The following is a 22,010-nucleotide window of genomic DNA, read 5'->3' on the forward strand; positions in this document are numbered from 1 at the left end:
CTGTCTAGTGCAAGCTTCAGTTTGTTTTCTCCTGCAATTTTATTTCTATGAATTTTTGTTCTATCTATGTATAATTTCCAGCATGAAATTCAGATTGTTAAATATATGAATTTATTTGATTTATGTTATCACACAATTTATACAACAAATTTAAAACAGATTTAATATTTTTTTTCCATAAAATTACATAATTAGGTTCATATATAATTCGAGTAGTTTTGTTTCTATACAATAACTCACTGTTGCATTCGATGATTGCATGAATTTCGAGCTACTATTTTATTTGATAAATTCTTGAATTTGTTTGATGCATCTACACTACTCTCCTAACATGAAAACAATAAATTCTTGAATTTGTTTGATGCATCTACACTACTCTCCTAACATGAAAACAGTGGCTATTGTATAAATATCTATATGCTGTTGCTATATGTTGTTTTGTGGGTATGTCATAAAACCTAAATATGCATGCTCATGTTTGCTTTCTCAACCATTGAAACCCTGTAGTCCACTGTTTCGGTTTTTTTATTATTAAATATTCAATTCAATTTACTTCTATCTCATATGTAAATTAATGCAATGTTATGGCTTCAATAGAATACTCTTATATACATAGTTCACCGTGTGCATTGTGCACTAATATAGTTTTTTTTTTTTTAACGTACCAACAATTGCATATAGGCTATTGTTTAATATATTAGTTATTTTCTTAGGCTACTGTTTGTTTATGGAAGTCATGGTTTGATTTTTGTTCATTGGATTTATTTGGTAAACACAAAACAGCATGCTTATGGGTGTTTGCAAGTAGGACATATTAATTATTTTCTAGGTTTTAGTTGGTTTTTCCCATATTTTAATCTTTAAAATTATTTGCATGTTAATTGCTAGAATTATTCCATGATCCTTGTTTTGTAATGATTTTACATAACTGTTGGTTTTTTTTTTTTTAGTTTTAATTTATTTGTGAAGTTATAATTTTTATGTTTGTAACTCATTAGTAATAAGTTCATATATAACTCTTACCTATTAATTTTAATTTAAAATTTTGGAGTTTTAGTTTTATATGTAACTCTTGCATATTAATTTAATTTATTTATTATTGTGAATTGAATTGATTTGTAACTCATGGCTAGAATTTTAATTATTTAGGAGGTGTAATGCTTTGTAACCTTTGTAATAATTTGTAGAACTCTTGACTATTAATTTTTAATTTAATTTCTAGAGTTATAGATTAATTTTTGTAACTCATCTAGTATGTTAATTGATCAGTTAATTTTATTATTAATTAGTTTGTTAGATGGTTTTAGTTAATTTTTATATTTATTTTCTGCCTATATTATTTGTTGTTGTTTTTTTTGTTTTTTTACTAACTTTCTCTACAGGAATACCTATGCAAAAAGGATTGGGAAAAATATATATATAGACAAAACTAAATGAATAGATTTGGGTTGTAAAAACAAACTTTTGGACTATTTTTTGAAGCAATTGTTTTGCTTGAGATATTGTTATGGTTTTTACCAATATGTAAAAGCATTTTATTTGCTTGTATTGTTGTAGCAATTTTTTTTTAATTGCTTGTAAGTTTGGAACTTGGTTTAGTTTTCTGTAATAGAAACTAAAGTGTTTAACCTTCGCTAAAGAGTAGTTCTTATTTTTTCAGAAATGACAACTAAAACGGATTTGATTTCAAACCTTTGGGGTTTGATGAAGTCTTTGGGTCTAATCATTTTATTCCCAAAGTGTTTAAAAACTAAGTTTGAAGAAAGTCTTTAGTTATAAATCTAATTATTTCCAAAGTGTTTTGATTTATAATCTGGTTATTTCCAAAAGTATTTTGGTTTTGAGAAAAGAAACTAAATTTTAGCATTAACTAAAATATTTCTGATTTTATTCAGAAATAATGGGTTCAGTTTCACAAGTATCGGTTAACTTTTATGAGTTGTGTGATTTTGGTAGCAAATTATTTGCTTCGGAATTGGTTTGTTTTAACTTGATTTATCCCCTGGAAAACTTAATTCTAAATTTGTTTCCCATGAATTAGAAGTCAACATACTCTTGAAAGTTTTGTCTAAGGTTAACTGGGTCATAAGTGGGACCAATGTGACCCCTCCAGTCTTCTTGGAAACTTTCCTAACCGTGTTTGATTCTAGGGTAGGTGGTGAGATCAATTTTGAATTAAATTTCAAACTTTGGATTTTCTAATGTTAAGTTTAGTGTCTAAAAAAACAAAATAATGAAATTCAGAAAACTTAAACCAAACACACTGATTGTGATTTTTCAGAAATGGCTTCAAGAGGTGACAACAGAAATGTTGTTCTACCTACTAGCCTTAAGTCTTGCAAAGTTCTTAAAAGAAGATCTAAAGAGATCAAGTGTCATTAAAGGAAATTATAAGATTGTATGATAATATCTCTGAATTAATCAGAGGTGATTAGTATGTCATCCTTGTGTCAATTATAGCATATATGATTGACTTTGCTTGAAAGCAAAGATGAGATAACCCGTTAAGGTGGGTGAATATATTTTTAAAATTTTAAAATTCCAATCATATTCTTAAATTGACAGCTCCTAGTGAATACAAGATCACTGATCACAGAGATAGAAAACTAGTGGTTCCTAGGAGATGTTAGACCACTGGCTACACAGTTGTGAGATTGTGGTTCTTAGTAGTGAACATATTACTAATAACATGTCAAGACATGATGGTTCCTAGTAGTGAGGAGGCTACTGGTCATATGTCAAGACAAGATGATTTCTAGTAATGAAAGTGTCTATTGATCCTATGTCAGAACGTTGTGATTCCTAATAGTAAAGTGACTACTGATCACAGGTTAAGATATTATGATTCCTAGTAGTAGAAATTCTACTGACCATATGCTGAGAAATTAGTGATTCCTAGTGATAAGACTACTGGCCATGTTATGAAGTTTCGAATAGTAGACTATTAAACACTGGACTTTTGTTTCCTAATAGTAAGACTATTGGCTTCAGAGTGATAGGTTGGACCAAATATGTTTGGGTGCCTAATTCGGTTGATGGCATTCTGGGAATGCATTTACTGTGATATGATTTTGAGAGTATCATAATCATTGTGACATAAGGAATTGTTTAAAGACCCTGTCTGAATTTTTAAAAAAGGCTAAAAGGCTTTGTATAAATTCTACAAATGTGGGGGTGTCATGCAAAATGTGGTAATACCTAAATCCAAGAGGGTTAGGATAAGCCTAAAAATTCGTTGACTTTATATTCAACAGTTATGCACAATATAGCATGCATGTCGATTTCTTATGTTTAAATCTACTATTCTAAATACACACAAGAATACTATCATGGAATCCAGAAATGCATCTTTCTTTAGAAATGTATTTCCTTATCATATCCAAGAAGGGATTCCAAGTTCCATAAAAGAGGTTGAAAGTGACAATAATCACATAGCTGATCAAACAGATGATCAGTTAGATGATCAAGATGATGATCAAATTGAGGATGTAGATGAGCCAAGAAGGAGTCAGAGGGTCTTTTGGTCCGGACTTCTTGACTTATATGTTAGAGGGAGAACCTCGAACTTTCCATAAAGCTATGACTTCACTTGAAAGTCCCATACTTGGGAATTGGTTGATCTACTCCCAGGCAGTAAAGCCTTGGGGAGTAAGTGGATCTTTAAAAGAAAGATGAAAGCTGATGGGTCAATTGATAAGTATAAAGCTAGACTAGTTATCAAAGGATACAGATAGCGCGAAGGCCTAGATTATTTTGATACGTATTCACCTGTGACAAGGATTACATCCATATGCATGGTAATTGCGATAGCAACTTTACATGATCTGGAGATACATCAGATAGATGTAAAGACAGATTTCTTAAATGGAGATTTAGATGAAGAAATCTACATAGAGCAGCCTGAGGGGTTCTTAGCTCCAGGACAAAATAAGAAAGTTTGTAAACTTATCAAATCATTCTATGGTTAGAAGCAAGCTCCCAAGTAATGGCATGAAAAGTTTGACAACGTTATGTTGTCAAATAGGTTCAAAATCAATGAGTGTGACAAATGCATGTATGTCAAAAATACTGACAAAGGTTATGTCATTTTGTGTCTATACGTAGATAACATACTCATTGTTGGTAGTAATGATGAGATGATTCGATGATTCGAACTACCAAGAGATTGTTAAACTCTAAGTTTGACATGAAAGATCTGGGCCTTGCAGATGTAATTCTGGCTGTTAAGATTACCAGAACATCTGATGGTATTATACTTTCTCAATCTCACTATGTTGAGAAGATATTTGAGAAATTTGGTAAATCAGATACAAGTGTATCTAGGACACCGATAGACGTAAGTCTACATTTGACCAAGAATAATGGTAAGAGTGTCTCCTAGCTAGAATATTCTCAGGCCATTGGAAGTTTGATGTATCTGATGAGTTGTGCAAGGCCAGATATAGCCTACTCGGTAAGCAGGCTTAGTAGATACACGAGTAATCCGAATGTTACTCATTAGAGGGACATTATGCGAGTGTTAGGTTATCTACGCTACACCCGGAGTTATGGGCTGCATTATACTAGATACCCAGCGGTACTAGAAGGGTATAATGACGCTAATTAGATATCTGATGCAAAATAACTCCAAATCCACTAGTGGTTATGTGTTTACCCTCAGAAGGACAGCCGTGTCTTGGAAATCTTCCAAGCTAACGTGTATATCGAGATCAACGATGGAATCTGAGTTTATTGTTTTGGATAAAGCAACTGAAGAAGCTGAATGGTTTCACCATTTCATTAAGGATATTCCACATTGGTCGAAACCTGTGCCAGCCATCTGTATTCAATGTGACAGCCAATCGGGTATTGGACGAGCACAAAGTAATATATATAATGGAAAGTCTAGACATATTCGTCGTAGACATAAGTTCATACGACAACTACTCTCGAATGGAGTTGTCACTTTAGACTATATAAAGTCTAAGGACAATATTGCGGATCCGCCAACCAAAGGGTTAAATCGAGTGTTAGTAGAGAAGTTGTTAGAAGGAATGTGTTTAAGGCCTTTAGTGTAAAGTGTTACCGGAATAGAAACCCAACCTAGTTGACTGGAGATCCCAAGATCTAGGTTCAATGGGACAACCTAATTACATATAATGGTAGTATGTCACTGAAGAGGTTAAATCTCCAGCCATTCCTTTTATCAGTGATACCTAGGAGTGTAGAGCTTAAGCTGAGCTTTTAATGACTCTAGTGTGTTAAGCTGAGTATAGCAGGATATTTAAGTAGAGTCACCTATGTGAGTGTGAAGTGGGGCGGCTTTTATAAGAATTGATAGGGCCTAATTCTTTAAACTGCTCACTGATCCAGGCTAGTGTTCCAGTGCCAAACCGGACACAACAGTAAGAACAGAATGATGGTTGGAGTAATTTCTATGTGAGGTCTGTTGTCTTGGTTTACGTAAACGGCAGAACAGTTCAAAACTTCGTGTTCACTAGACAGCCAGTAAATTAGATAGACTTCACTAGGAGGGGTTCAAGGCCCAAAGCTACATTTTCCGATGTCGGGTTATTCCGTTGCACTCTCTCTGAGTCTTTATTATTAAGCGTTGTCCGTTTGTTATTATTTGGTCAATTTTTATTCATGTGGGGGATTGTTAGAAAATAATGATTTTTTAGTGACTTTAATGCAATATTAAAGTGGGTGTCAATCCTCAATTAAGGTAGATTAAAATGGGTTTAGGTTCTTTGTGATGAAATTTTTACACCACAAAAAGAATGACCAAAAAACCATTTAGATTTGAATGAGAAATTAACTCATTAAGTTAGCCTCATGAAAGAGGTGTTGGAAAAGGTGGCTGCAGAATTATACACATTATACATGTGTATAAAATGGGCGTAACTCCTCTATAATGATGATGGATTAAAGCCATCAATTGGGAGTTTTGCAAAATTAAGTCTTGCCATCAATTGGGAGTTTTGCAAAATTAAATCTCTTGCATTTGTTGCAAGAGCCTTTTCCTCTCTCCTTCCATGTGTATAAAAGGAGGCCCTCTTATTCAGCATTCTACACCAAAAAAGTTATTGCTCTTCCTGTCAACAGTTTCTTTCAGTTTTATATTATATTCTTCCTGTGAGAGAGTGCTGCAAAGTTTTGTTCGCCGAAGCTATTCAGTCGGTGCATTGCATAGCCAGTCCAATCGTCGTATCTTGGGAGACAGACGTCGAACAACCTCCAGCGTCCATCTAGTAAGGCGACGAATCTGTTTTAAAGACACTGTCTAGTGCAGGTTTCGGTTTGCTTCCTTTTGCTAGTTTTATTTTATTATGAATTTCTGTAAATTCCACCATGTTCATGTTTATGAAATTCCAATTGTTTGTTCCATATGAATCTATTTGTTTTATGTTATCACATAATTTATACAACAACACCCTCATACATCCAGTTATGATTTTTAACTAATTGTAATGATAATTATGATTTATTATAATATTGACTATGATTAAAATAATTTAAATTATACCTTATACGGTATTTATATGGCTCAATAGTTTTAAAATTGCATTGAAGAGAATCTAGTTATGTCAACATAACCTCCAATAATGAGGCCAAATCTAACAATGAGGCCCATTATTATTACTATTTTTTCCTTCTTATATATATGTTCAAATTGTGGAAAAATAAAATAAAATAAAAGATTGAATCCAGGCCTGTTTTGAGGGGGGAAAATATAAAAATAAATAAAAATCAGCTTATTAACTTTATAAGGCAGCGTCTGATTTACTTTTCAAAATTTAACTTTGTTTTTGGATCATGTTTTGAATAAAACATGTTAACCAAACATATTTTTAAAATATAATTCAAAATTACTTTCAAAACTCTTCTCTTATCTTTTTTCTTTTTTTTTTAATTATTATTATTCAATCAATCAATCACTTTTTATCTATCCTCTCTCATCTCACATTCTATACATCAATCAATAAAAATAAAAAATAAAAAATACAAATTATTCTAAAACTATTTTCAAAACTCACAACCAAACAAATTTTCTCTTTTTAAATTATGATTCAAAACCTCAAAACTCAAAACACAACTCCACACTCAAATTATAATTCTAAAACTAACAATTGACCCATGCAATGCATGTTCTTTTTTTTTTTCAAAAAATAATTGATGGTGCAATTTGTGTTATAAAAGAATAATTTTAATTTAAAATTAAAATTAAAATTAAATTATATTTTTTTAAGGTTCGTAATTTTAAAATTTTATAAGGTAAAGGATGTACAATATTTTCATAGTAGTTAAGGTCTCCTAACATTTTCATAGAAAAAATTTGACTCAGATAAATTTTGGCTAACTTACAGAGATTTGGCCCCAACATAGAGAAATTTCTCTGATTTCACAGATGTCATGACCCGAACATGCCCCTAAAAGTTTGGGTTATGATCGACCGGTAATCACTTGATTACCTTCGGCCTCAAACAAACATACAGAGCATTTATAGTAATGGGGCTAAAACAGAAGTATACAACAAAAGAGTGAGTCCATTGAGCTATGCCAAAATGAGCAGAAATGTAACACATCCACAGCATTTACATGCACAAATCTTCTTGGTACTTATATTCTTTTTTTTGGGCAATTATGTATATGATTGTGTTTGATATGAATTTGCAAGTTTAAGTATGTGAATTATGTGCTTTGGATTTATATTTGTTGAATGTAGGAAAATTTGTTGCAATTGGAGCCTTGAACTGAAAATTGAAAGCCTTAGAAGCGCGATAAACCAAAATCAATTTCATATTTCTGATCAGCATGATTTTTAGAACCTACGGTGAAATTTTGTAAAATTACGATTCGTAATATTTTAATTAGCCTAATTTATATATTTCTAGCTCCTGTGTTCATCTTTTTTGTTAAGAGCTCTAGAAAGTGAGTTAGAGAGAGAGGAAGAGGAAAGGCTAGGGATTCAGAAGAGATTTCAGGGGCAAACCTTAGATTTAAACTAAGGTATGATAATATACTTGGAATCTTTGTATGTATCTCAAATTTTGCTTGAAATCAAGAAGAAATTGAGAATTATGAGTTAGGGTTTGAGATATGTAATAGTTAGAACTATGTCACGACCCCAACCCGCCCCTGTAGGTTTAACATCGTAATCAGTCAGTAATCCGTGGATTACCAAAGGCCTCTTAACAGATAAGCACATAATAAGGGGCTGCAGAATCAATTATACAAAATAGACAAGGTCCAATAAGCTGTGATAACATACATGGGACAGAAGATTTCCAAAACTTACATATACATAAGCGTGTCGGTCGAAGGACATCAATATTTACAAACATTTACAAAAGTGTAATTCCCTGGACCCGACTTTACAAAACAGACAGGGACTAGCATAAGTACAAAAACAGCCATGCAACTAGACTTCGGTCGGAACTTCCTCGGGAGGCACAACGGTTGGCTGACAAAAACAGAAATGAAGGCCATCAACTCTGGCCCTGATCACGCGCCGGCTCACCTACATACGTAATATAAACGGTGAGCGAAAGTTCAATGAACAATAACAAGGTAAAAGGGTTTCAATGAATGAGTCCGCACAGATTCAAAAATCATAATTCAGTTTCGTATCAAATTCATAATTTGTCCAGATCATATACAGAAATCATGAGGTATGCTTAAGTATACTTGATACATCCATTAGCATTAACAGAGCATATACAGAACAGATGCAGACACGTGAGGGTTACGAATAACCAGTTCCATAAAGGAACCTCCGGATCTGGGTAACAGAGAGTAAACACGTTGAGCCCCATGATGAAGCCTCCGGTACGGGTAACAAAGTGCAGACATATTAAGTTCCATGATGGAACCTCTGATACCGGGTAACAGCCAATGGATATCACATGATGCTAAGGATGTCACAAATACATATCAGAAATTGGACAATCATTCATTGTACAGAACATATCATTTCAGAAAACAGATCTTAATTCACCACACAGAAAATTAGTAAAGTTGAACATAGCTTTACTATGTTATTACTCACAGTTGGCCTTGAGACAGATAGACGGAGCAGATTGGTCAAACGGTACGCGACACGTGACCTACATAACACATAACGGCACACACATGAAACATACATTCTAATTGTACATAACTTACTTCGTTGGCTCTTAGTGTGTTTCTAACCTTTAATTCTCATTATGGAGTCTTAAACATGGTCTATGAATGCCTAGGATGGAATGAGGATGCAAGAATGCATTGGAAAACATTTCTTAAAACTCGCTGAAAATAAGGTCCACGCTCAAGCGTGGGTTTCCTCGCTCGAGCAAGCATGCAGACAATGAAGCTCCGCTCGAGCATGACTTTAGCCGCTCGAGCGGACTGTAAACTCTGAGAAAAGTACTGGATGCATGATTTTCACGCTCGACGGACGCTCGACCTCCGCTCGAGTGTGAGACTCATAACCTTGCTCGAGCGTGAATTCCCTTACTCGAGCGGACTACAAAACACATAAACTTCTGGGTATATGCATTTCACGCTCGAGCGTAAAACTCGACGCTTGAGTGGAGGTGCATGTACTCAGAGTGCACACTCGAGCGTGAAGTTCCTCGCTCGAGCGTGGATCAAATTTCTGAAATTTTCAGATTTGTTCACCAAGCTCAAATTCAACCCCAAATGCAACAAACTCAATTTTTTGGGCCCAAAACTTGAGGAAATACATGAAAACTCATAAAATAACATGTTTTGAAGATCATTTTACAAAATCAAAGCCCAGAAGTATGCCAATTGAACAACATTCAACTTGAAACTTGAAATTAATTCATGTACATGACTTGTACGCAATTCTTTGAACTCAAGTCTTCTAAAACATTACCAAATGCAATGTTCAACCCAAAAACATGATCAACTATGACAATATGACATGGAACATGGAGAATTTCTAAAACAAAGCTTGGATTATGACATGCATGCAAGGATTCTTTAGAAGGACAACCTCAAATGCCATGAATTACACATGCATGTATGTATTGAGCTTCAATTCACCAATTCTTAGCTTAATCCTTACATGAGTTCATTTACTTAATGCCTTAAATACAAAGTTTAAGAGTATAGCCCTTACCTAAGGTTGATTTCAAGTGTAATCCTAACCCAAAGCTTCAAATTATCTTCAATCTCTTAGCCAATTCCCCCTTGTGAAATCAATTCTTGAACCTAGGACCCAAATCCTTCAAATCTCTCTCATTCTCACGTTGAGCACCAAGTTGAGGAAGAAATGAAATGAAAAAGGCAACTTAGTGGGGTCAAAATGGCCTTAGGTAGTAATTGATCAAAAATAAACAAATGGCATTATTTTAATCAAATTTAATCGTTCCGAACCGAATTTTAATCAAACCTACCACAAAATTCTATAAATCTTAATTAGCACATAAATCAAGTCAATTTCTAATTCGGACGCTGATAAGGCTTTCAATTCGCAAACCAAAACTAAAACGTGAACAGATCTTTCTACGCCTAACAGATATAGACACAAACAATGCATCACACACATGCAGTTTAATGTAGAATTCACCTTAATTGCTAATTAGGCATAATTAATCATAGATTAACGCTAATCAGAGGTTGGGGTTGTTACAGTCTTCCTCCCTTAAAAAAGTTTGGTCCTCCAAACTCGAATTACATTCATTCTGGAACAACATTGGGTCCAATGGGAACAAATCTGGATACCTCTTATCATGTCTTCTTCGGTTTCCCCGGTTGCATAGGTTCCTCCGTGGTTTTGCCAATCAACTTTTACCAACGGTATTTTTTTGTTTCTTAATCTTTTGATCCTGCGGTTCACAATCTGGATAGGTCTTTCCTCGTAGGTGTAATCATCTTTCAAAAGCACGTGTGTTGGCTCAATGACATGGAGTGATCCCTCAAGTACTCTCGAAGCATCGATACATGAAATACATTATGCATGTGTTCCATTACCGGAGGTAAAGCTACCCAATAGGTTACTGGATTGATCTTTTCAAGAACTTCATAAGGTCCAACGTACCTTGGCGCCAACTTGTCCTTAACACCAAACCGAGTTTGACCCTTCATCGGGGTCACCTTTATGAACACATGGTCCCCAACTTCATATTCCCCATCTCTTCTTCGGACATCAGCATAGCTCTTCTACCAACTCTGTGCAGTTTTCAGAGGCTGTTGGATCAGTTTCACCTTCTCGGTTGTTTCTTGCTCAAGTTCCGGTCTCAACAAAGGTCTATCACCTACTTCAGCCCAACATATCGGAGAACGGCATTGTCTACCATACAAAGCTTCGTAAGGAGCCATTCCAAGGCTTGAATAGTAACTGTTGTTGTACACAAATTCAGCTAATGGCAAATAGGTCTCCCAATTTCCCTAGAAGTCTAATACACATATTCTGAGCATATCCTCCAAAGTTTGGTTAGTCCGTTCGGTTTGTCCATCTGTCTGTGGGTGATAGGCACTACTCAACCTTAGTTCAGTCCCCAAAGCCTGTTGTAAACTCTGCCAAAATCTTGATACAAACTTTGAGTCCCTGCCAGACACAATAGATATTGGTACACCATACAATCTCACAATTTCATTCACATACAAGTTAGCCAATTTATCCGCATTATAAATAGTTTTGACAGGTAGAAAATGGGCAGACTTAGTTAAACGGTCTATAACGACCCAGATAGAGTCCATACCTCGAGAAGAATGAGGCAATCCCACAATGAAGTCCATGGTAATGTGCTCCCATTTCCATTCTAGTATTGGGAGTGGTTGTAGCAAACCAGCGGATCGTTGATTTTCAGCTTTAACCTGTTGACAATGTAGACACCTGGTCACAAAATCTGCAATACTCTTTTTCATTCCAGGCCACCAAAAATTATGTTTTAAATTGTGATACATTTTCGTGTTCCCCGGGTGCATGGCAAACTTACTGCTGTGAGCTTCGGTCATCACACGTTTTCTCAAATCACAACAATCGGGTACACAAAGATGGTTTTGAAATTTCAGCACGTCATTCTCAAACACAAATCCCGGCCTTGGCTTTGAATCAAATTCCTCTATGATCTTTTTCAAGTATTCATCTTCGCATTGTTTTTGTTTGATCTCGTCAAGAATTGTAGGTTGAGCGGAAATAACAGTTAAAATCCCACCTTGTTCTCGCACGTCAATCTCAATCTCCTTCTGTTCCAGGTCATCTAGTAGTTCTTTTCGATTGGACAGTAAACATGACAAATTTGCACTGGATTTTTGGCTCAAGGCATCTGCTATGGTATTAGCTTTCCTTGGGTGATATAAAATCTGCAAATCATAATCTTTGATTAACTCTAACCATCGTCTCTGTCTCATGTTCAATTCCTTTTGGGTGAAGAAATACTTCAAGCTTTTATGATCGGTATACACTTCACAAGTTACCCCATACAAGTAGTGACGCCAGATTTTCAAAGCAAACACCACATTTGCTAATTCGAGATCGTGCGTCGGGTAATTCTTTTCATAAAGTCAGAGTTGTCTAGAAGCATAGACAATCACTTTTCCGTTTTGCATTAATACACACCCCAAATCTTTGTAGGAAGCATCACTGTAAACTTGAAACCCAGCAGTACCATTGGGCAAAGTTAAAATTGGTGCAGTCACTAACCTGGTTTTCAACTCTTGAAAGGCTGCCTCTCTTTGTTCATTCCAATAAAATGACACATTTTTCTGAGTTAACTGGGTCAATGGCATGGCAAGCTTGGAGAAGTCTTTCACAAATTTTCGGTAGTAACCTACAAGTCCCAGAAAACTTCTGACTTCTTACATTTGTCGGTTTAGGCCAGTCCACAATAGCTTCAATTTTTTGAGGGTCAACAGAAACACCATCCTTGTTGATTACATGGCCTAAAAATGCCACACTGTCAAGCCAGAATTCACATTTGGACAATTTAGCGTATAATTTCTTTTCTCTCAAGATCTGTAGAGCAATTCTCAAGTGATTCTCATGTTCTTCCCAGCTTTTGGAGTAAATTAGGATATCATCAATAAACACAATAATAAATTCATCCAGAAATGATTTAAACACTCTATTAATAAGGTCCATGATGGCAGCAGGTGCATTGGTCACCTCAAACGGCATTACTAAAAATTCATAATGTCCATATCTAGTTCTAAGTGCAGTTTTCTCTATGTCTTCAGCCCTGACCTTTAACTGGTGATACCCAGATTTGAGGTCAATTTTGAAAAATACTTGGGCACCCTGAAGTTGGTCAAATAAGTCATCTATTCGGGACATAGGGTATTTGTTCTTGATAGTCACTTTGTTCAGTTCTCGATAGTCTATACACAACCTCAAAGATCCATCATTCTTTTTGACAAACAAGACTGGAGCACCCCAAGGTGAAGTGCTCGGACGGATAAATTTCTTATTCAACAGCTTCTGAAGTTGAGTTTTTAATTCTTTCAATTCTAAGGTAGACATTCTATAGGGGGTCTTGGAAATAGGTTGTGTTCCCGGAAACACCTCAACAGTGAATTCAATTTCTCTATTAACTAAGTCCCCAGGTAAGTCATTCGGAAACACATCGGGAAATTCACAAGCAACAAAGATAGTTTCTACATTAGTTCCGTCAGATGATGCAGTCAGTATACAACACAAGTAACCCCTACATCCCTTCCTAAGTAGTTTTATGGCTTTTAGAGCTGAAATCAGATATGGGGGAGGAACTACCCCATTCCCAGTAAAAGTAAATTCAGGCATACCCGGTGGTCTAAACACAACATATTTACTTGCATAGTCAACGGTAACACAGTATTTAGTCAACCAGTCCATTCCCAAAATGCAATCAAAATGATCAAGGTTCAAGGGCAATAAGTTAACATATAACATCATATCACCAATCATAATATCAAATGCTGGATAAACATGAGCACACATCATAGAACCCCCAGACAGCATAGATACAGATAACACATATGTCATAAGTTCTAATGGTCTAGTCAATTTTCGAGAGAAGGCATGCGATACAAAGGAATGTGTAGAACCAGAATCTACCAGTATATATGCATTTTGAGAACATACAAAGAGTGTACCTGACACCATAGTATAGGTGTTTTGTACGTCACCGGACACTAATGCGAACACTCAACCTTGTCTCAGAGGTTCTTTCCCAGTATTTGCTTTTGCATTTGTTTTGGCCATAGAGGCGGATCTAGCTGAACTTGCCGTAGGACGGCTAGTATTCTCAGACCTAAGTGGGCAATCTTTCACTACATGACCTGACTGGCCACATCGGAAACAAGCACCGGATACTCGGTAGCTATAGCACGCGCCCGCGAGGGGCCCTCGCTACACGCTACAGTTCGAACTCGATTTGTGTCACAGTCCTTAATCTGAACCAAAGAGTCTAAATCCGGCAAATCGTTTTGAGAAACAGATTTTTAAAAAGAAGTGCCAAACATGGACTGCTTTGCCAGATACAGAGTCGCCACCTAAATATTTTATTTTTGGGGGAATTTAGGAAACCCTGACTCGGTGCCAAAGGCCACGTGTCCGTCATCACCAAAGTTGCCTCGGCTTGGGAACTTGGGTACGATTGGGGAAGGTCAGCTATGAGCACCCCCTCTCGCCCGATCCGAAGATCGGCCTCTACTAATCATGATATCTGTTTTTGAAAACATTATATGTTCTTATTCCAGTTATTAGCCTAGAATTACTATGTTATGCGCACGGCAAACAAGTACAGACTAGATTGCCTAATTTGGAAATAAGCATTGCATATCCGTTTGTCTTGAAAAACACTTTGGAATTTGCTACTCGCAAGTAGGCTAAAATACGGATTTCAACGAGTTTTTCCAACTCAGACAATCCAACCTTCACCCACAGGCATTCAAACAGTTATATCACATAAGCAGCTAGCCTCATGGTAATCATGCTATCATGGCAACACTCACACGCATGCAAGGATGCTAAAGCATAAATACTTACATCGTACTCCGTGCCAAAACAAAAACTAGTTAGTAATCACATGCATGATCCTAGTTCATGTTAAAAATGGCTAGTGCAACACATGCAAAGATGCAATCTAGACAGGCTCAGCTATTCTAAGACGGCATATGATGATGATACAACTAACATGTATTCAACTTGGAATTTAAGTACAATACAGTTAGTATGATGCGCCGAGCCCGATACATGCAAGACAAATGTATGGATGCACGCATGCGTAGCATAAGGTATGCTAAATTAAATATGCCCTAACACTAACCATCGAAAGCAGGTAAGTAAAAGGGAGAAAGAAGTGGGATTGGAAGACATGCACACACGCACCCACACTTATTACAAATCTGCCCTCGCTCGGAGGGACCAAATAAATATTACAGTCCGAATAAATAATACTAAATTAAATATTACAAAATTTCTAATCTAATTAAGAAATTAAATGCAAAGAGAAGAGGGCCGCAACCCCCGCCTTGGGATGCGTGAATGATGCATGCTCGGTCCATTTTGTCCGGAAACCCGTACCATGCCACTGCTGCCTCTGTTAATGCTGCCCTACTCCTCTGAAAATTGCCAAAGTCTCAGGGTATCTTCAATGAGAACTGCATAACATCACAGGCTAAGTGAAATGACCATCGGCCATGGGAAACTTCCATCGACTGCTTTCAAGTCTATCGGCCACCAATATAAGGCCGGTCGGCATTCTACAGTGCCGGTCGGCAAAAACTTCCTGCAGAAGCTGGTTTTTGACAGCAGCAGAGGACAGGTAGTGCATGGCATAGAATTTCAAGCACATGTAAGCATGGTCATGTTCCCTATCATGTATTGAACTCAGGGGAGCATGGTCCTTGATCCTTGGGCCATCAATTGCGCATGATGGCCTAAGGGACCAAACTTGCCATTCAATGTAAAATGCATGCAACACACAAATGAGGACCGAGACCCTATCATGTCAAAGTCAAGGGCCTCGGCGACCGAGGGTCGAGATGTGTTTCATCACTTGTAGTATGAACACCTCTCACCCTCACACTAGGTTTGACACCCCAAACCAAGCAATGCAATGCATGTTGTGCAAACATGGCTAAAAAATGCAACAAGAAGCTAAGATGCAAAACATGTCAAATGTGCTGCAATGCAAACTATCGTGCAAACAACATGGTAATGCCACTAGCATTCAACACTACAAGCAATACTACAATGCACACTAGATAGGCAAGTATGTAAAGAGGTGGGCATGCAACAATGCACAAACCATAAGGATACCATAACATGCAATGTCATGAGCATACTACAAGATGCAAATATATGATCCATGGACTTACACTAAGATGGAGGACCCTCAGCCACACCCAAAAACAGTGGCCAAAAGTGATGGAATGATGGGCAAATACTCATGCAAACTTGCATACCAAAGAGCATAAGGCTAAGGCATAAAAGAAGCCTTCTACCACAACTATCGTAACCACACATGGTATGAATGGAACAACAAAAAAAAAAAAACAGAGTTTTAATGCATTAAAACACGCCCCAAAACCCTCATGAATGGCAACCCAAGTGACTTAAACATACAAGCATGCACAATGCCCATTTCAAGGCACAAAACTAAAACTCCTCAAGGCATAAAAGGATGATAAATGCTGTCATACAAGCATGATATAGGGGCTGAAATAGCATAAAAATTGACTCCAAATCATTTAAATAACCTAACCAAAGCATGCTAATGACTCATTCGCTCAAGGCCAAAATGCTAGAATGCAAAGGAGCTATGTAAACCACGACAAACATGACAAAAATAGTGGCCAACAGACCTAAAGCATGATAAATCATGACCAAAAGCTTCAATATGCTAAGCCAAATCATGAAGATATACTAGGCTAAACACATGGCACATTTCTAGGCAAGATAAGGAATTACAAAGCAAGTACAAGATGCATGCTAAGGGCTACAAATCCAACCAAAGACAGAGATATAACATGACTAATAGGCACCCAAAAACCTCTGAGATGGGACCAAAAACAACCAAGCATGCATGTTGCCCTTTTAAGCCAAAACAAAGGTGAAAGAAGGACAAATGGGAGAGGGGTGTCCCCCCCTACACAAGACTTCAAAAGCACTCCATCACCACTAAAAATCCACTGGATTTCAGTGGTGAGAAGACCAACACAACAAAGTAAACAAAGCTTAAAGAAAAGGGCACCAAAATAGGCCAAAAGAGGCCTAAGGGGAGGAGTTTGACCCCCAATGCCAAAACGCCCTTAATGAAAGATGTTAAGCACAAAAATACAAGACTTTTCCATGTTATACACAAAGCCTAAATTAGCATGCAAGATAGGTAGAAAACTAGTGCAAGATTAGGGAAACTAAAGCAAATGTCTCACCCTTGAAGAAACCTTGAAGAACAGATGATCCAGCCACTCTCTACTGATCAAAATCAGTCCAAAACCTCAACAAACAACCCTCAATGCCTTTCAATCTCGGAGCAAGGTGTAATGGTGTGTGTGTTAGTGCAAAAGTAAGGTCAAAATGCACTTTTAGGCTTCCAAACACACCCTAAGGATGAGAGAGAGGGAGATATAGAGAGAGAGGATGATATATCAGATATATAGATATAGAAGCTCTGGTTTTTAATTCAAAAGCTCCAACCCCCAACAAAGGGAGAGGACGAGTGCTTATATAGGCAAAGGCCAAGGTTCTAGGCTTCTCCAAGAAGTTAGATGAAAGGGGCCAAGGGGTGTAAAGGGTTCTTGGCTTCTTGGAGGAGCTAAAATAGCTGGCCAAGCTTCCCTAAGAAGCTTGGCCAAAGGGTTCAAGCTTCTAGAAGGAAAGGGGGTTCAAAGGTTCACACCAACCAAAAACTGCACGGGGAGGAGTGATGGTGCATTCCAGCTGGCACAGCTGGCATGCACCATGCCTCAAGGGTGCAAAGGAGTCACACCGGCCAGCAAAAGAGGTCGTCGGCAAAATAAAGTGCCGGCCGGACAAATATAGTGCCAACTGGCCATTGGTTTTAAGAAACCATGGCCGGTGGCACCCACAAACAGCCGGTGATGCTAGGGGAAGGCCGGTGGAATGTGGGGATGGCCAAAAAGCCATTCCCCTCCCTTCAAGGCAGAAACACAAGTGTTTAGTGCCAAAACCAAACACGGAACAGTCAAGTCGAGAGATCCTGAGGCAAGGTGCGCAGCCAAGACTTTCGGGAACTCGAGACGAAACACAAACAAAGAGGATCACCGAGTGTTCCAATGGTGACGTCCAAGTCTTGAGGACGGTCAAAAATGGGGTGTCTACAGTAGCACACACCCCTATGCCTTCTACCACAATCAGAACATACAGGGATAGACCCACTACTCTGACTCGAGCTGCTTATAGACCCCGTGTTTTGCTTCTTACTGACAAAAGACCGACCTCTTCTAAAACCAAACCCAGGCCTCTTGCCTTTCCATTCCGTTTGTATAGCTGCTGGGGCTTTATTTTGTTTCATAGCGGCTATGGTGGCTTCCGTCATTAAGGATCTGTCTAAAACTTCCACATAAGTAGGCAATTTCAATACACCCACCCGATCAAACACCTCTAAATCCAGTCCACCTTCAGATTTTCGTGGTTTCTTGTAATCAGTATCCACTATATGTGGAGCAAACCGTGCCAGTTCGATTAATTTGGCTTCATACTCTGCTACAGACATTCTTCCATGTTTAAGTTTTTGAAACTCAGACACCTTCCGATCCCTGAAACATTGGGAAAAATATTTATCATAGAAGATCGCATTAAACTGTGCCCACGTCATATTCCCATTGCCACTTCGAATCAGTAACCACCACCTTTGAGCTTCATCCTTCAAAGTATAGGTGGCTAAGAGGACTTTCTAGACTTCAGAACAAGGAAACACTTCATATAGCTTCTCCATTTCAAGTAACCACGTCTCTGCTTTCAACGGTTCAATTCCACCATAGAATGTCAGCGGTTTCATATTCATGAATTTCTGTGTCAAGTTGATGATGTCATTATTATTTGCTTCGGCTTGTGCCGGCGGAGGTGGAGGGGGCAAAAGTTGTTATCTTCGCTGTTGTGTCAAAGTCTTAGTCAATGCTGCAAGCATTTGTTCCATTCGGCCCATGCGAGCCTCTGAAGATTCATTTACATCACTTCCCCTTGCATTGTCCATGTTACTATAGATACATCAAATGATAATAAACATATGAGTAATCTTATTCGTTTCTTTCAATTCATTTGCTCAAATTTACATACATTAAGTCTCCATATTCATTTGGATTACCACACACTCACACATGCAGATGAAATGCCCCTAACTCTTACTAGGACATCCTAAGCTCATATGGACCTCTGTGTGTGGTAGAACACGTGCTCTAATACCACTCTGTCACAACCCCAACCCGCCCCTGTAGGTTTAGTATCGTAACCGGCCAGTAATCCGTGGATTACCAAAGGCCTCTTAACAGATAAACACATAATAAGGGGTTGCGGAAGAAATTATACAAAATAGACAAGGTCCAATAAGCTGTGAAAACATACATGGGACAGAAGATTTCCAAAACTTGCATATACATAAGCGTGTCGATCGAAGGACATCAATATTTACAAACATTTACAAAAATGTAATTCCCAGGACCCGACTTTACAAAACAGGCAGAGACTAGTATAAATATAAAAACAGCCATGTAACTAGACTTCGGTCAGAACCTCCTCTGGAGGCACAACGGTTGGCTGACAAAAACATAAATGAAGGCCGTCAACTCTAGCCCTGATCACGCTCCGGCTCACCTACATACATAATATAAACTGTGAGCGAAAGCTTAGTGAATAATAACAGGGTAAAGGGGTTTCAATGAATGAGTCCGTATAGATTCAAAAATCATAATTCAGTTTCGTATCAAATTCATAATTTGTCCAGATCATATACAGAAATCATGAGGTATACTTAAGTATACGTGATACATCCATTAGCATTAACAGAGCAGATACAGAACAGAGGCAGACACGTGAGGGTTACGAACAACCAGTTCCATAAAGGAACCTCCGGATCCGGGTAACAGAGTGTAAACACGTTGAGCCCCTTGATGGAGCCTCCGATACAGGTAACAGAGTTCAGACATATTAAGTTCCATGATGGAACCTCCGATATCTGGTAATAGCCAACAGATATCACATGATGCTAAGGATGCCACGAATACATATAAAAAATTGGACAATCATTCATTGTACAAAACATATCATTTCAGAAAACAGATCTTAATTCACCACACAGAAAATAAGTAAAGTTGAACATAGCTTTATTATGTTATTACTCACAGTTGGCCTTGAGACAGATAGACGGAGCAGATTGGTCAAACGGTACGCGATACGTGACCTACATAACACATAACAGACACACACTTGAAACACACGTTTTAATTGTACATAACTTACTTCGTTGGCTCTTAGTGTGTTTCTAACCTTTAATTCTCATTATGAAGTCTTAAACATGGCCTAGGAATGCCTAGGATGGAATGAGGATGCACGAATGCATTGGAAAATATTTCTTAAAACTCGCTGAAAATATAGCGACCCCGGTCTTTTCCCACTTGATTATTGTATCCGGACTTAGGTTCCGTAGATTCTGTCATTGTATAATTGTTGTTGTTGTCCCTTATTTTTTTTTCTCATTTGGAATTATAGGATGTGTTGGGCAGGTTTGTTTTAGGTTGGTTGGGTTTAGAAACCTAGTGTTGCTGTCCAGGTTTTTGGTTCTTCGCTCGAGCGAGGAGTTGTTCGCTCGAGCGAGAGGTTGTGTTTGATTTGGACCTGTAGCTGTGCATTCTTGGCTCGAGCGAGCTTTTCTTCGCTCGAGCGAGTTAGTTCGTCCTTCGCTCGAGCAATAGTTCCTTCGCTCGAGCGTGTGTCTTGTTGCAGACCTGAGGGTTTGAGTTCTTCGCTCGATCGAGCTTTCTTTCGCTCGAGCGAGCGTTTGAGTTGTTGGCTCGAGCAAGGCTTCCTTGGCTCGAGCGTAGTTTCTCTGTGTCTGGTCGCTCGAGTGACCAAGTCTTCGCTCGAGCGAGCCTGTCCAGTTTATATACACAGCAGCGGGTTTTGATCAGTCTTTTCTTATTCTTTTTGGTTCTAAACCCTGGGTCCGACTTCTCTCTCTCCCTACTCACCTTCTTTCTTAGATTTGACCCACTTAGGGTGTGTTTCTACCCTAGATCCTTCATTAAAAAGATAGAGGGAGTCGAGGGCTTTCATTTAATCTGAACATTTGGCGATTTGGAGCACTTTGGTATTTGGGCACTCATCTTGGTCTTCACCATTTGTGTTGTTTTCTTCAAGGTAGGGATTTCCTACTCCATTTTATAGGTTTTGTTCTAAGCTTTGGTAATTTGATATGTTGGGGACACTTTGGTAAATTTTGGGAAAAATCCTAGTTGTATTATTGAATTAATTTGTATAAGTAATTCATGGAATTGGGAAAAGATGGTTAAATTTATGGAATTGGGGAATTCATTGGTTAAATAGCGTAATTGGGTAATTGGAATCATTTGTCAATTGAATTGTTGACATAGTTATTTTCAGTTTAGAAATAACTGTTTTGGGCTATCGGTGGAGGATAGTCGTGATTGTTGTAGACATTGCATGTGGATTAGGAATAACTGAAACTAATCACATTGGTTAAGTCATTAATTTTGACTATGGCATTGGTACAAAAAATATGTGTATTGAATGAGCATTGCATTTGCATATATTGTTTTGTGTGTGGGAGGAGATAGGGGATGTACTCCACGGTTTAGGGGAAGATAGGGGATGGACCTCTAAACCGGATTTTGTTTGGGAGGAGATAGGGGATGGACTCCATTAGCATCACTTTTATGTGTGCTTATTTATATAGAAGTGTTTTATTGATACAGCACTAAAATGTGTATCAATCTGGAAGTATGAAGTGTTTGATTTGAGCTTGAGTCTCATTTGTTTGTTGATATCGGAAGGATGTGAATATGATATATGTGATTCACTGTTGTAAGTTTGGCCAGGTTCTGAGCCATGTTGATAAAAT

Source organism: Camellia sinensis, chromosome 12 (assembly GCF_055761805.1).
Source record: "Camellia sinensis isolate YWXY chromosome 12, ASM5576180v1, whole genome shotgun sequence".
NCBI classification, from domain to species: Eukaryota; Viridiplantae; Streptophyta; class Magnoliopsida; order Ericales; family Theaceae; genus Camellia; species Camellia sinensis.